A 17,273-nucleotide genomic window follows, 5' to 3' on the forward strand; every position below is an offset into this window, starting at 1 on the left:
TCAACCACTGAAAACTTGGAGCATGGACAGTATGTATCGAAAGAGTTCTAAACGATGGATCAGAGCAGACAATGTCTGTGGTCCTGAGGAAAGACGAATCAAATTACTTAAAGAAGCGTGTTGTTCTTGCATTATGCATACTAACATCTAGATATACAGCCGAATAAAAGATAACTTCTGTGTAATTCTCTTTTGAAAATAAACGTTTTTATTGATTTTTTTTTATTTTTAAATTGAACGGACTTTGCAGTAGAACTATGTTTTGGCTTAATACGGTATCAGATCATTAACTATTTGTAAGTTCATTAAGATTTAACTACTTAGGAATCTTGAAAAATTTAAATGCAGTGTAATCTAAGTTTTACAGGGATAAATAGATAAAATCCATTTACGTCAACTGGAAAGTTTACTTTAAACCATGGAGTTGCTGAAAGTACACAGACATTTTTTGTTCACGTTAAATTCATTTTAAACCTCAATTAACGTTAATTTCACGTTAAAACTAACTTTTAAATAACATGAAACTTATTGAACGTGACTTTCATTTTAAAATTATCACATTAATTCCACGTGAAAGATAATGTTCACAAAAATGTATACAAAAAATGTCATTAGAAAATAGACATTTATTTATTTGTCGATAATTTTGACCCTTATCTAAAAATAAGAAATTCAAAATATTCACCATCATCCAATTTCACATAAATTTAACATTATTTTTTTAACGTTAATTTAACATTAATCCTGGTTCAACATTAAATTAACATGATTTTTTAATTTTAATTTCACATTAATTATATTTCATGTGAATTTAACATGAAATTAACACAATTTTTTTTTATGTGATTATCTTGTTTAACATTTTTTTTCTTCTCGTTTAAGATTTTAATAAAGTTTGTATTGCTTTAGTATGACTCGTGATTTTAATGCAAAGAACACCTGTATATACTACTATACAAATTCTCCATATCATTTCAAGATTAACTGTAAACAAATAATCTTTATCTAAAAGAAATTTTGTCTGCATCAAAAAAATACTTGAAGCTGAATCATTTGTTATGAGTTAATATATAGGGCGAACTTTTATTTTATTGTTTATTTTTTTTAAATAAACACTGTATGAATAAAGCTGACAAGGCACAAGTATTTTGGAAAAAAAACAAATAATATCATTGATAATGTACCTATTCAAATGAAATACTTGAATTTAGAGACAAAAAGAAAATTACCCATCCCTATACCAAAACTATGGTGCAAGGTTTGATTTGCAGCAGGCCAAGTTTACGAGCTTGTTCCATCTATGCCAGGGGCTTACAACCTTACAACTTTTCACAGTGCACCAGAGGGTTGTATCATGTTCTGCAAATCACTTTATTGCCTCCCCCCAGACGTTACATAAAATTTATTTGAGAAATGTTTTTAAATTTCTCTGAACATGCTATAAGGAATAACCTGGTTTACATGTATATATAAAACATTGAGTCAGAAAATCAAATTAAATTATCCATTTTTAGTGAGAATTTGAATATTGAAATAATTTTTGAAAGTAAAGCTTTTGATGCTGTAATTCAAAATTTCTTTTGAAAATGTATACATTTAATTTATTATTCTCAGAAATATATGTCACGACCAATTTCTTTAGTTTCAATCATCATCTAATCAATTTAATGATTTACAACTTATAACAATATGCTGCTAACTCAAAATTATTTTAGATTACATCAAAAGCATTTTGAAACAATCATGATAAAAAATGACATGCATAAGCATAAAAATCCCAAAATATGTTTTTGTAATTTATTACTTATGATGTTAAAATTAAAAACAACTTGAGTTGATATTTGCAATACTTAACTTTCATTCATTGTGAAACCTATAAATATCAAATAACATATTTAGATAGACTGTCTATGCATAATGTACACAATGGCACAATCTTTTGACAATTGAAGTTTTGCAAAAGCTATGTTATGAACAATGAAAAAAGTACTAATCAAAAATCAAATTTATCAAAAGCATGAGTGAGTCTACATTTGTTAATGATAAACACTTTATAATTCAAATTATGTTTAAGGAAAAGACATTTGACATCAACACACTGCTGTTCAATCTTCTTATTAATTGTTCCCTCTAAATGACATTTTGCTTTCTTGCAATCATGGACCACATGCACAGCACTCTGAAGGCAAGATATGTTCATCACTGTAATATGTGTATCTGATGCTATCCTTTGGAAGTTATCATTTTCAATGACTTCTTTGACTTTTCTGACTATGGCTATTTGGTGGCAATTTCCATTCCAGACCAATTGCAGAAACTTCATAATTTGTCCCATCTTTGTCTAAATAATAAAAAAAATAGTTATGTAACATTAGTTGTATATTAATTTTTTTTTCATTTCCTTACACAGGTTGTTTGAGTAGATTTTCCAAATAATTTTAATGATAAATTTCTTTAAATTAATCATACAATATCATTTGATTAATTGGTATAAAACTTTGTTTACCTTCAACTTCCGCTGTACATAACTTGCAGGAAAGAAATCATTACTAGAAAAGCAGCTTATAAGTTCACAAAGTGAACACCCCTTGCTTCAAATGAAGCACCCGTCATGTTTAAAACTCAACACTTAGGATGAATAAGATCCCTTTGCAGACATTAAAAAGGCAATCTTCAAGTGTATCTACATGCCTACCTTCTAATATTTTTTCACGAAAATTTAGTTTAGTACTAGTAAATATTACAATATATGCACAATTTAAGTCTTACATTGTTGTCATCATCCAAGTAAATGACAAAACCTTCTTTCTTCACTACCTCTCCCATCCCAATTGTTGCCTTCACAAACTCTTGTACTGCCAAACCATTTCGTAACAAATGGGGACTTCCACCATTATTTATAACAGCTTGAAGAATTTGAAGCTCATAAAAGGAATATTCTTCCTCACTCTGAAATAGCAAAATTATAAAATAGGAAAGTAATTTAACATACCAATTGTTTTTTCTTACAAAGTTGTCAGCCAAAGTTGTCAAATGATTTTAAGTGATTATTCAAACACTGTAAATAAGCTAATAGTAGACATATTCAGCTAATTTGATAACAACATAAAAGTAAAGTTAAAAAAATTGCTTTAGGGATTAATGCATGTGTATAATCTTTTATGTACTACAACTTGTGTATTGGCCTATCCATCTTTCTAAAATATAACCTACAATTTGGTTTTGAACCATTTTCTTCAGTTTGGTAGTATCTTGGTCTTTACATATGTCCAACATTCCCAAATACCTCAAAACGCTTTTGTTTTTGGCATATGAGATTATCTGGTTTCCTGCTACTCTCCTATTCAAAATGAACAAAAATACTATCAATAAATTAGATATAGCATATTATTACACTTTAGCACTTGTATCACTATATAAAAATATCACAGTAGTTTTGCTGTTTCATTCTTTTAAGTCATTTAGATAACATCTTCCCCTCCCGGTGAAATAGTTTTTGACTATTTCCCTTCTATGATAAATTTCACTATCAAATTTCCCAGACTTTTTTGTCTCATTCATTTCATTGGTTTAAATTGAACAACGTCATAGGAGAGAACTTGGGATTTTTTTCAGTATAATAAAACACTTATTTACTGGATGTGAGGGTAATAGCAGTTTTAATTGTCCCCTCTGTACTAACTACTGTCATCAGCGTTGACTCAGACAATAGTTAGTACCTTGGGGACAATAAAACTGCTATTACCCTCAAACCCAGTCAATACTGGGATATTAGGTGCTGACTCTGATTACTTTATGATTTTTTTTTCAAAAGCATCCTCATTATAATGTAGAGGGTGTCCATACTGTGTCATGTCATCACCCTAAAAGGTACACTTGTATAAAATACTAAACTTAAGAAATAGAGTTCTGAAAACAGAATATTTCAAACTTCCTTTAAAATGGTTTTTACTTAAAATTAACCTCACAATGATGAGGAATTAAATGTATGAAATATTACAAAATAGTCATAAGCTTTTATTTTATTGAGTAGCAACATGGTATACAGGACATTATTGACCAGGAAAAGATACATGCATAAATCTGGTCATTAAATATATATACAATACAGGTACATCGTCAGAAACCATCAATTGTATTTACACAAATTTAAGAAAAAGCCAAACACAAGGATTTCCAACCAAATCTGACTGTTTTTCAGCAAGTACGGATGATTTCTTATATTATCCAGCAATGTACATGTATTGTTTTAACCATGCAATGTATTTCATGGTGAAATATCTTAAAAATATATTAAAAGGATTATGATAAGTCATATAATTTTATGCCATCTTATGAAAGAAAATTGCGAAATTCTTTAGGACACACACTTCAATAGTTTATCTGTTTTATGTGCATATTATTGCACAAAAATGAGAGAAAAAACAAAAACAGGATACAATACTATGTACAAATACAGCAATGGTTTATTAAACACCTTGTATTTGTACAGAAGAAAGTTTAATTGCATGTTAAAAGTATATATCATCATGCCTATCATAATGTTTGAAATAAACATTTCATTAATATATGCTAATAATTCGATTAATTAAATTTACCAAGTGCATACATAAATGTGTTTTCCTCTTTTTTCCAAGCTCAGAAATACTTTTCTGCACTAAATTCAAATATTCTTCAATCTCCATCTCTAAGGATTGAGTTGATTCCTGACCAATGATGTGCTTTAATATCTACAAATATAAGATAATCTGGAGTAAATTATTAGGTATACATTTCATGAAAAAGTAGTATAGGAAATCAATAAAACAAATTGTTATTTTCCTTATTGTTTATTAAAATTTAAGTGCTGGATTCTGTAAGAATCTTGCTTAGGAAGCAAGTAATGGCACATAAGTAATTGTCAATTCAAGATTACAAGTGTTAGATGATGCAGAAAAGTGAGTTCAAAGTTAGAATAAAATATTGGAAGAAATATGAGTTATTCCCCTTTGATGATGAAATTGCGATACATTTCATTTAATTTATGCCTTGAACAACAGTCACATAAAAAGAAATGAATGCCATTGCTTTTAAAATATCATTTTGAATAAGATTTAATGGAAAGTTACCACCATAATTCATCCCCTGTCTGATTCTTACAGAGAATAGCATGTAAAATGTCAAATAAATTTAGATTTTTATACTGTCAATATGTTCTTCTTCCTTTTTCATTATTTTGACAGCTTCTTAACCAAAAATATTTCATTTCAAGCTCCTTACCATTGCCAGTTTTTCAACTACACATAGGTATTTTTGTCTCAGTCCAGCTAAATCCATGTTAATGACAGCAATCTGCAATTATCATAAAAGCAACATTTTTAATAACTTCTCAACTTAAAAGAATACTCATGGAAACCCCATTTATAAAAAGTATGCATCAAATGGATTCTGATGATATTGAAAAAGTGTGATCATTTCTACAAATTGATAATATCTTATTAACTTAAAAAGTAACTTAAAGTCTTGAAGTAAATTTAACGTATCAAGTAAAATGACCAACAATCACCAATTTTAAATCTGATTCTACATATACCTACTCAAAACAAAGTTTTGATACTAACATAATGTTTATAATCTTTCCCTTGTCTGCTCTCAATATATTTAAATATGATACTTCTAACCCTGTAACTGAATGCAGACTGGTCTATACTCTCCAGGTGTTTTTCCAGCAGTTTTTTTTTTTTTTTTTTTTTGGGGGGGGGGGGGGGGGGGAAACAAGAAATGTTTCAAGACAAAACTACAAATTTGAAAGTACTTTTTTTTTAAATTAAAAGTACATGTATAATGGAAATCAGTCATTTCCAGTTTGCTACCTTGTACACAAAAATTACAATATATATTGCCTTTGATTAATTGCTTACATTTGATAATTAAAGGACCTTAGTGAGCATGCTTACATACCCCATGTTGGATACTCAAGTAAATTTGTATGTAAGAGAAACACATGTAGAAGGACCCTGATAAAAAAAGGAATAAGAGTGTTTCTAAGGCATTAGACCTTTATCTTCTAACTAAATTCTGTTACTCCGGATGGAAGTTTAAAACTCCAGACTGTGATTCGAGTTTTAATAAATCCAAAGTAAATATCATTGTAGCAAAAGAAACTAACACTTGACCTGTAACTTATCATGGTGAAATTATATACTAAAAATCATGTTATAACCTGCAAGCGTTTAGAAAAGAAAAGTAAAAAAAACAGTTATTTCTGTGAATTTAGCTAAGTTCAAGACCTGTAATTTTGGTAAAAATCATTGGAGCGGAACCAACTACAAACTTGTCCTGTAACTTATCATGTTGAATTTCTGTATGAAAAATCATGTCAATATCTGCAAGCGTTTAGAAAAAAAGTCCGGAACACTTTTTTTCTGTTAATTTTGCTAAGTTCAAGGTGTGTAATTTTGGTAAAAATCATCAGAGCGGAATGAAATGTAAACTTGACCTGTAACATATCATGAACTTTGGTATACCAAAAATCATGTCAATATCTGCAAGAGTTTAGAAAAATAGTCTGGGAAACTGTTATTTTTGTGAATTTTGCTAAGTTCAAGGCCTGTAATTTCTGTACAAATCATCGGGGGAACAAAAGTTATACTTCACCTGTAACTTATCATGGTGAACTTATATACCAAAAATCATGTCAATATCTGCAAGTGTTTAGAAAAAAAGTCCAGTAAAACTGATGATGGACTGACGAGCGGACTGACAGACAGGTCAAAAACATTATACCCTTCCCAACTTTGTTGGTGGGGTATAATAAGTTACAATACAAACATTGCCATTTCAGGAAGACATAGTTTATATGTACAAATTTGGTTATTTTCTAATCTTATTGTCAATGCTAAAAAGTGTCTTTTAAAGTGTATTATTACTAACTACCAGCTAAGAAAACTGTGAACCAACTTGATAACAGGCACCTATACAAATAAATAGATTTCATCAAAGAATTAAGTGTATGATAAGTTCACTGAAACCTCTCACAAAATGGTACTGACAGACAAACACTATAATCACAATTCATCTTTCTAAGTTAAAGTATAAACTAATAATTATATTTTATGCCATTCAGCTTCATCCTGCAAATAGTCTACATTAACATAGGATGTTAAAAATTTTAAAAAATATAAATCACTTATAAGCTCTGCACACTGAGTCTAAGACAATCACAGATATTTTTAATATTCCTCACAACAAGGTGAATATTTAATTGTTAATGTTTCCTACATGTGAGGATCTATGTAATCCCAAAGACAGTTTTTATATAATTTGGTTCCTGTTTGTCTCTGAAGTGAGGATTTGTCTCTGACAATTGCCAGTCTCTCCGTTGTTCTTGTTGTACTGTCCTTAACTGAAACTTGCTGAAAGGGTCTATGTCATCAGCCTGTAAAATGAACATTCATTAATAAGAAAATGGTTTTTCAAAGAAACAAATCTTTGAAATGAAATTTGAAACTACTAATATAACGACTGGTAATAGACTGATGTGATTATCATTATTAAATGTCTAATCTACATACAATAATTAGCTCTAGCCATATGCTATTTTACTTGCTGTTGGCATGTATACCAGAGGATGTTTCATACCCTAATTTATCTATTGTTGGCAAACATTTTTTAAATGCATTACTTTTAGTAATAATGATTAAAATACAATGTAAGAGAACTGTTACTAACTAGAAAATAGTATTAAAAAACATTATTTTTATACTCACAAAACATTTAGGACAAAAACTTGTTCACAGCCGGGCCCATGTGGTTACAAGCCAGGCTCATCATCATGAAATCAGTGATCAGTAAGGAAATTTCAGTAGTCAATACAATGTTCTGCTTAGTGGAAGCATCATATGCTTCAATACCATAACTGAAAAAAAGAAGAAAGTTTATATTTACACATAATGAAATATCATATGGTAATTGGATGACTGCAGATTTAACCACCAACATTCTCTTTGAATTTAAAGTAATACATTTCACCGATTTAAGTTACAAACAAGGCATTAAACTCATGACAACTATTTTTTCTGATTTCATGCCATCATGCCGCTGAATAATATTTGGTGCCACTGTAATGGGGTTGGCTGAATTTGGTTTCATTAAAGGGAAGGACTGAAGCATTACCTGAGTAAAGTTTATCATTTTAAATCAATTCTCTCAATATTGTTTACAATTTCAACAAATGCTTACCTCTTACATTGATCAATATCTTTGCATACAGGTACAAATAAATCTGTCATGCACAATTTGTCAGAAAGACCTAGGAATAGAACATTTTCTCCTTTACTTTTTTTGGTAATAGGTAGACCTGAGAGTTGGCAATGTACTGAATGCATGGGTGACCATCTCTTTGACTGATTTGTCGATAAGTCATCCATGAATATATGAAGGGGGACAGTGACAACAGGCATGCCTTTCTGTAAAGCAGAGGATTCTTCCTGGAATGTTGCATTTGTATCCTACAAAAGTAAATAAATTGTAATAATTGGTTGTAACATGCTAGTTATTGAAATCTGGGCTCTCATTTTGTGTAATTGCTTATTTTAGATGTTTTTGAAATACTGCAATTTTTGGAACAAATAAATTTTTGTTCTTCATTTTTAGTATTAAGCTGAATGGTGCCCTTATGTTTCTGTGGTTTTTTTTTTTAGATTGATGGCTATTTTGTATCATACACAGGCCTTCAAGTGGGAAAAGGGCTATTTTAAACCAAAATATAGGAATTATTGAGCATTGCCAATAAGAAAGAGATTTTACAGGAAATACAGGGCCGGTTGAAGGCCGGTCTACACATTTCCTTAATCCTTTCTTCTTCATTAACATTTATTTAATTGACAAAATACTGGTAATTCTTCAATGCAAGGGGATGTAACATACCTCTTCTGACATGATGATCAGGTCTCCATTAACATTTTCTTTAATCGTTTGGAACTTTAAAATCTCAAATCTAACACAATCATCCAATTTGATGGAATACCCTTTGTTCATCTTGACCAAGCAACTGGCAAAAAGAGTAAAAATGGAATAAAACTAATATGACAAATCACATCGTCTAATAGTTGCAATTATGTACAGTCAAAAATAATCCACATATAAGCAGAAAGACCTTGATAGCTACTTATTTTCATCTGTCTCATACTAAAATGATCATTACCCACAACAGAATAAAAGTGTCTGATTAGAAGCTAAGTAGAATTTTTTTTTTCTTTTTACAGCTGTACATCACTACATGTACCTCAATAAGTTTTGCACTGAAAATGGAGGATAATTTACATGTAGCTGTATTTAAAGACAATGGTTAAAATTCTTTTAAAATCTATGGTCTACATACAGTATATAATTTCCTTTTAAACCTACAATTTTGAACCAAATCAAATTGGTATTGCAGTACACATATCACTTCCATAAAATACAGCAGTGTTCAAATTTTGTTTCAACATTGAACTCACTTATCATCTATCTGATAACCCTCCAATGATGAATGGGTCCTGTCCATGAATACAGATACTTTTGCATACATTTTTTTTCCTGAAAATAGATATGTGATCAAATTGAATTAAAGTAGAATTTCAAGTTAAAAAAATGAAATCACCACCCACCTTATATATAAATATGTAGATATACATGTACTTATAAAGAATATTCCTAATTTTTGACTATGCTATTGAAACAACCTGTTCAAATCTTTGAAAGAGTCCTTATATTGAAATTTATTATAATAATGTTTGGAAGTCCAAATATCAACAAGAGGCTCCTAGGAGCCTGAATCGCTCACCTGGTTGAATTTTGCCTTTCAATGGCAATAAAGTAAACAAGAAGTTGTCCAATTTTGACCCAAGAAAACATTGATAGGGCTTATCATAAGGATCATTTCAGTAAATGAAAGTCTAAATCTATCATAGTTTTCAAGACATTGGCTGAAAACTGTAAAAAAAAAAAAAAAACTGTCATTTTCCCCTGTCAAGGGCAATAACTCTTATAAGAAGGCATCTGACAAATGCCTGAAGACTTTTGTAGTCCTAAAAATAAGGATCATTTCAGCAAGGAAAAGATTTTGGCTAAACCTAACGATTTTGGAGATATATGCGAAAAACTACTTGTCTGACCCGTATGTTCTATTTTTAGTAACAGTGGCCATGTTTTTCAACGGATCAAAAAAACCCACATCAGTTCTATGCAGGATACCCCAAGGAACACTTATACTGAATTTTGTTTCAATTGGTAAAATAGTGTCATAGGAGAAGATTTTTGAAAGAAATAACATCAAAAATTTTACATATTTTGTTTGACATATGATATGTTGTAGTTTCATTGTTGTATTATCAGATATGGAATATATCTTCATTCAGAACAATAACATAATAACTCTTATTACATAATAAAGATTCCTAATGGTTAGAGTAGGTTTTACAAGAATGAAATTTTTAAGTACAGTTATATAATTTTAATTACCTCCACATTTTCAATGAACTGTCTTATTTTTCCAATGACTTTTTGCTCCCTCACAAAAAATGACACAAATGTGTTTTTCCAAAAATCTACATCAAAGCTGTTTTTGGCCCAATAAAAATTCATGTTCTTCCATTTGTCACCAGAAGACTGCAAGTTTTCATGGCCACCGGATTCCTTTGTGGTGTATCTATTAATATCAATAAATAACTTGTTCGATTAGCTGTTAAATAGATAATAAAGCACATTTCATTCAGTGGTCCATTTTTTTTTAATGATAAAACACTGTTTTTTTTTCAGATTGTATTGAGTTTAACTGGTGATACCCCCACTTGCTTCATAAGAACCACATAGGAAACCCCATAAGTGATTAAAATCATTCAGAAGATCTATCTAAAATGAACAACAAAAATGATATTCTTGAAAAGCATGAATGATCCAGAATACATATTATTCATTAAGCATAATTACCTTGATAAATGTTCAGCTACAGTTGGGTTTGCCATTTGTAGTTTGAGCATAGCAGTAGGTTTTATGGTGAATGCTACATTGTCCTCCATGTCTTCATGCTGTAATTTCAGGAAAAAAACAATAAAGTAAAGATGTCTGCATATGTAAGTAAAAGAGTAAAAGACAGAAGAAATTATGGACAAATTTCAATCGATAACATTTTTAATTTGTCAAAGCAAGAAAACTGGACCAACAGACAGATGTTTCGAGTGCATCGTAAGACTATAAGGTAGTACAATACAGTTAGGTCATTTCTGAAAATTCTGAAAATAAAGCTGTTTTGAGGCAGTCTGCACAGAAATTTCTAGTGTTTTGTCATAAAAAAAAGTGCATATTTTTTAAATCTTTGGTGTGTGGAGGTTCAAGTCATTTATAAATAACTTGGTGATTATTCTTATAAAATCCTGTAGTCATGGTAACATACTGAGAGGAATATTATTGAGTTTTAGTACAACTCAGGGGTGCCTTTCCAAAACTAACAGCCAAATACTATGTTTTGTAAAATATCAGGCACTTAGACACTACCACAGGATGAAAGCATGCATGGAGTAGGTGGAAAAAGGGAGAAAATAATAAGAACCTTTTCGATTCATTCTCTTACAATTTTAATCCCAAAAGTTCGTGCGAAATAAGGTATTTTGAAAATCAGCCATCTGATGCTGAGGAGAGAACTAAATATGACAGGGAACTGAAACGTTCCAGATATCATTCTTCATTTAGATTACACCTGTTTACCATAACATATATTACATCTGTCTATTTGTAAATGCTTATCTACATTCAAACAATATATCCACCAAATTTCAACTTGTAATTTTAAGTTTTACAAAATTTGACCAGGGTAACTTCTTGTGCAAAACAGTGCGCCATAAAGTAACTGTATAGTGCACCTTTAATACCTTCTGAATCATATCTTCCATTTCAGTCTTTGCAAGAAATTCTTTAATTTTGACATGGGGGGAACATCTCTGATTCCACAATCTTTTAAAACAAATAAAATGTAAGACACCACTTCATCACTCTGAAAATAAAGTAAAATGATTATTTTGAGTTGACTTAGCCGGGCCATTGTTATTTCAAGGGAATCATGAAGGACATGTACGGTAAATACACATTTTCCTGGATTTAAATCATTTTTTTTTTTTAAATCATATGAAAACCAAACTCTTGTGATAAAGGAAATCCTTTTGAATACACATGTACATATAATTTAATACCATATGTATACATGTCTAAATAACTCAATATTGTCTCAATGAAACTGAGTTAACAGTATTAAGTAAAATATCTCAAATTTTTGATAAAAAATAATTTAGTTACACATTTAAAAATTAAAAGTGGTCTGTATTGATAAGACAAATGCCTTAACTATTCTATGAATAACAAATGGTTTCAAGATCTCAATTTTTTGGGCCTATATTCACAAAAAGTCAAGTTCGGACCCCATTTTTTAGCCATAACACAAGGGAGCCTCTTGATTATTTAAAATCTGCTTACTGAAACAGCCAATTGCACAAAGTTGAAGTTCTTGTTTACAAAAAGGTAAAATAAAGTCAAAATGTTGTATATTTATCATATATTTAAAATCTTAACAATTTCTTTTATTGTAATAAAACTAAAAAAAAATAATCTTAAATCTGTTAAGTAAAAAAATTAACAACTGTACTTAAAATTTTCTTTTTTGATTTTTGTTAAATTTTAGTATCCAAATATAACAATATAAAGAGAATAAATAAGGTGTATATTATTCAGGCTCCAATTAATTAGTTTCACAGTTATACATGTAAATAGCAAACGGTAAATTAAAAGAAAATAAAGAAACTCTAATTGAGTAATTTTAACAAGATATTTTTATTATTGAAACTTATGACCTTGAAATGCTACCAAAATATGTAGGAAAGAAGTCAGTATAGTGTTATGGAGCCTGATACATAATGTGATTGTATATTCAAAATTTGCTTTTTTTTTTAAATCAGGAAAAACCATATTTACTTAAATGTAAATTTGATATTAAATCAAATAACATTTAGAAGAAAGTCATTAAAAAATTTTGAAACATATGAAAAATAAAAACAACTTGCTTTTAACACATTTTTTTTAACTTGTCTGTTTTTATATAAATTTTATAATACTAAGTTAGCCACCTGTGTGTGATAATTAACTGTACAGGTGAAACCATCAGTAGGTACATGTACCTGTTCAGTTAATTAGTCATTTCCTGTTGTATACTGGATACAGATGATGCTGGGGTGGGGGTCCTGTTAATTAGGAGCCAATAAGCAATAAATACCTGGCATTGAATGCCAGGTATGAGGTGTGCCAGGTATTTGTCAGACTACTTGTATGCTGTGAGCTGTACTGTATAAAGGTACCTAAAAATAACATAGAATAGATTATAACCAATATTACATGGTGGACCCTCCCAGCCCATGGACTAATAGAGTAATCTGCATTACTCTTATTGCTCATGTACATGTATCTGATAAAATTCTTCAAATAAAACTTACAACTCTATGGGTTTTTGAGCTGCAAAGTACTGAGAGCAGAAAATGAACCTTGGATTCATAAGGAATCCATTCTTCATTATGTCTGGCACACTTTGAAGGTACCGAACATCCTCTACCTTCAACATCTACATCCAACCTGTCTTCATCAAGTGACTCAGTACTGTCTTCTATTTCTAGTGAATCATCTTCACATTCCATATATAGATCTATAATAATACAATGAGTATGCTCTTATGAGAGCAAATTGCTATATTCGTTAAGTAAAAATACATGTTAAATATTTCTCAAAATCCTAAATGTTAGGAGGTGCTCATTTTAGATATTAGTTTGGTATGGTAATTACCAGTTACACATTTTGGATATTTTGAGAACACACATTTGTAATATATGTTTTCTACTAGTTTTAATTTCAATTGATTTAAAACATCGTTCAGAATTTTAGGACCAAGTTTCAGTATTAAATTCCTAATAATATATAAATTTTAAAATAAAATAAATAAAATGATTTAAACAATAGACATTTCAATGCACAATGTACATGAGAGTTAACTTGTCGAGAACAACTCAGATTGAAGAAAATAATAATATAAAAATCAGTAATACAGTGATTTGAATACAGGGAATTTGGTACGATTATGGATTACACATTTTTGGGTGTACCCTTTCTAGGCAGCCTTATAGGTGATTATCTGGATCAGCCACTGCTTGAAATTTTCATAATTTTAGGATTGATAAAAAAAAGTTCGTTTAAGTTTAGAAATGTGTGTGAATATGTTTAAAATATACAGTTGCTTTCATTCAAAATATCTGAAAAAATGAAAATTACCATTACCAGCATCAAACGTATCCCCTTCTTCAATCTCCCCGTAAACAATTTGATGTTCTGCATCGATATATTTTGCAGAGGTAGGTTGTTCACAGGAAAAGGGAATTTCCGGCGATTTAGCTATGTTGTGTCTGGCTGATTCTAGGTGACGTTCATAATTTCGGTAATTTGTAAAAACTATTTCTGGTTCCCGGGACAGGGAAAATATAGCTTTCGCTGGCCGAATAATTCCTCCTCGTAGGATTAATCTAGGGCTTCAACTTTGTACACGATGTATTGTAGTACGGGACAGTTAAGTAACAAAGTCATTACAGAAGTTTTATTGTCGTCATCATGAACTCGTGGATCGTTATGGTGTATCCATCTGCACCATGAACTGATTTATTCAACGGGTCATAGTTCTCCTTTCTTCGTTTGTCTACCCCGGACTTGACTTTTTATGAGCAACTCGGCGGGTGTTTCTAGAAAAACAGCGGACGCTTACCCTACCGGTGCACTTGGTCCATGCTGCCAGTTTTTAGTGGAGTCCGATTTGCTCATTTGCTTTTGTTACTTTGAATGTATGATTTTAGTTACTGTATGTTATTTGTTGTGTATGTCTGTTTTCCATGTCGGGTCTTTGTCCCTGGATTACATTCTTACGCTTACCGCTATAACCTTGGTAACCTTGATTACTCTTTGATTACCGCTATAACCTTGGTTCCCTTGATTACTCGTTGACGCTTACAGTTAACAATGATCTTTTCACATCCATTAAAACGTTTCAATGATTAATTTCGATTACTTCCGCGTCCCTTCAAAACGTTTAAGGTATATTTTTTTCTAGATTTTTTATATATAATGTTCTTTAATTTTAACACAGTACCACATGGGTTTGTTTTATCAAAAATATCATTCATTTCCCCTTTTAAAAATGGAATGCAATTTCATGATAGTAGGAAACTAATGCCTGTGGCGGCTCTGGTTAGTAAGTAAATACTATGTATCTTAAAATAAGATAAAAACCAGGGGTGGATTCAGGCGGGGCCATGGCGGGCGTGCCCCCCCCCCCCCCACCAAATTGTAACGACCAGAACAGTTGATCTGAATGTAGATTTGGCATATCATTATATCAATTAATGTTATGTAATATTTTTTTAACCATTTGTATGTAAAGGACAGTCAAGACACAGTCGCAAGACTTGTTTATAGCAGATGAGAGGACAGATGGTGCCATTGCCTGTAACTTTTGTGTTACTAACACAAATCTTTTAAAGGAAGTCTGTAAGTTTGAATATCGGATGATTTTGTCTACACAGACACTTGAAAGTTAAAAAAAAATATTTTTTAAACATCTCATTTTATATTCTTTTATTTACACATCTCATTTTATATATTTTTACTGGTTGATTTTTGTTCAAAAACTTTTTGGAGCATGTTTTTCAGCTTCTATTTGGAGGTAATACTTAAATATTTGGTATATTCAGTGACTGAATTTCAGATTTTTTTCAACTAGCTAAATTTAGCAAGAGCTTAAATTTTACACTCACTAAATTTGAAGTTTTTGAACTTTACCTACATATAGAATTCCATTAGCAAATTTGGAACAGGTGGAAGTAATTTCTACTAGCAAAATTGAATTTCTACTTGCATTTAGCAAGTAGTTCCCCTTTAATTCTATCACTGATATTACTTTTGCATGTGTCTCCCCTTTTCATATTTTTCACTCATCTACTCCCTATTTACCGATTGCCTCGGTGTCTCCCTTTGCGGAATGAGTGGGGTCTTTTTTAACTCAGCACAGCCTATCATGTAACCTCTTGTTTAATCTATGAATATGGATATTGGGTCAAATTAACATTTTATCACTATCCAAACTCTGAACTGTATTAAGCTTTAATGTTATGTTCAGGGTTGACTACTGCTCTCGTATCAAGCTGTGTTCTAATATTATTTTAGCAAATTGTTCTCTGAAACTGCTCACTCTCCATATTAATTTGATATTTGGTATGAAGTAAAGATGTATAATACTGGATTGCCATTTAGCTTCAGCGAATAATTTTGAAATTATGGGACAAAAATGTTCAGGACCCAACCTAATCTGTCATATAAGGGAACATATGGCAAAGTGAAGCTATCCTTTTACAGTTATTAAGTAATAGTCTAGGAAAGCAGAGGACGCTTACCCTACTGGTGCACCTGGTTCATGCTCCCATTGTTTAGTAGAGTCTGAGTTGCTCATTTACTTTGGTTACTTTGTATGTATTATTTTAGTTACTTTATGTTCTTTGTTGTGTATGTTTGTTTTCCATGTCTGGTCTTTACCCCTTGATTACATTCTTTTGATATCGGCTAAAATCTTAGTTCCCTTGATTACTCTACAGTGGCTTAAAAAACTAGTGCTACTCAATCAACTTTACTTGTTTAAAATATTACATTTGTTATTGATTTGCCTCAAAATTTTTTGTGTTTTTTTTTTGGTTAATTTTAGAAAAGTTTTAATTTGGGTAGTAAAGTGGTTGCAATTACAAAATCAGGGCTATTTTTTTACAAACTTAAGACCTAATTACAGAAATTTTACAAAACCCTAAAAATAATAACATTTCTGCAAGATTATCTTTTTGAGAAATAAAAGTCAGGCCACACATTTGTTCACTTTAGATATTTACATAGCAGTTGTAATTTAGAGGCTATGTACAGTAGGGAATTCTCTTTGAAGAGAGTATAAAAAGTATATAAAGCATTATTGTTAATATGCATGCGGCCAAAGTTAAAATAGCTAAAAACTGTACTAAATTTGGTTTTATTCAGTATTTTTCATATATTTATTCTCTTTTTACCAAGTCTGAGGGCCTATATTTTATGACCATGTATGTTCAAATTTATTACTGCAAACCATAAAATAACTGAAATATACATACAGGCAATAGGGAAAATTGAGTTGAGGCAATTGTTTATCTGTACTAGATATA

At 30.5% G+C, this 17,273-nt stretch overlaps 1 pseudogene across 1 annotated transcript; it reads right to left on the bottom strand.

The window, feature by feature from the left end:
• Positions 1-1,990: 1,990 nt before the first annotated feature.
• On the bottom strand, positions 1,991-17,179 carry LOC148615051 (uncharacterized; annotated as a pseudogene). The gene is made up of 17 exons (XR_015923921.1): positions 14,323-17,179; positions 13,497-13,702; positions 11,889-12,010; positions 10,951-11,048; positions 10,483-10,669; positions 9,661-9,691; positions 9,480-9,558; positions 8,908-9,031; positions 8,221-8,489; positions 7,749-7,897; positions 7,260-7,417; positions 5,583-5,744; positions 5,260-5,331; positions 4,599-4,730; positions 3,287-3,340; positions 2,770-2,949; positions 1,991-2,341 (listed from the first exon to the last, which is right to left on the bottom strand). The product of XR_015923921.1 is annotated as an uncharacterized LOC148615051 (transcript).
• Between the last annotated feature and the right edge of the window lie 94 nt (positions 17,180-17,273).

The sequence above is a fragment of the Perna viridis genome, chromosome 6 (genome assembly GCF_037379345.1).
Source record: "Perna viridis isolate PV_CMFRI_1.1 ecotype Kerala chromosome 6, ASM3737934v1, whole genome shotgun sequence".
Lineage (NCBI taxonomy): Eukaryota > Metazoa > Mollusca > Bivalvia > Mytilida > Mytilidae > Perna > Perna viridis.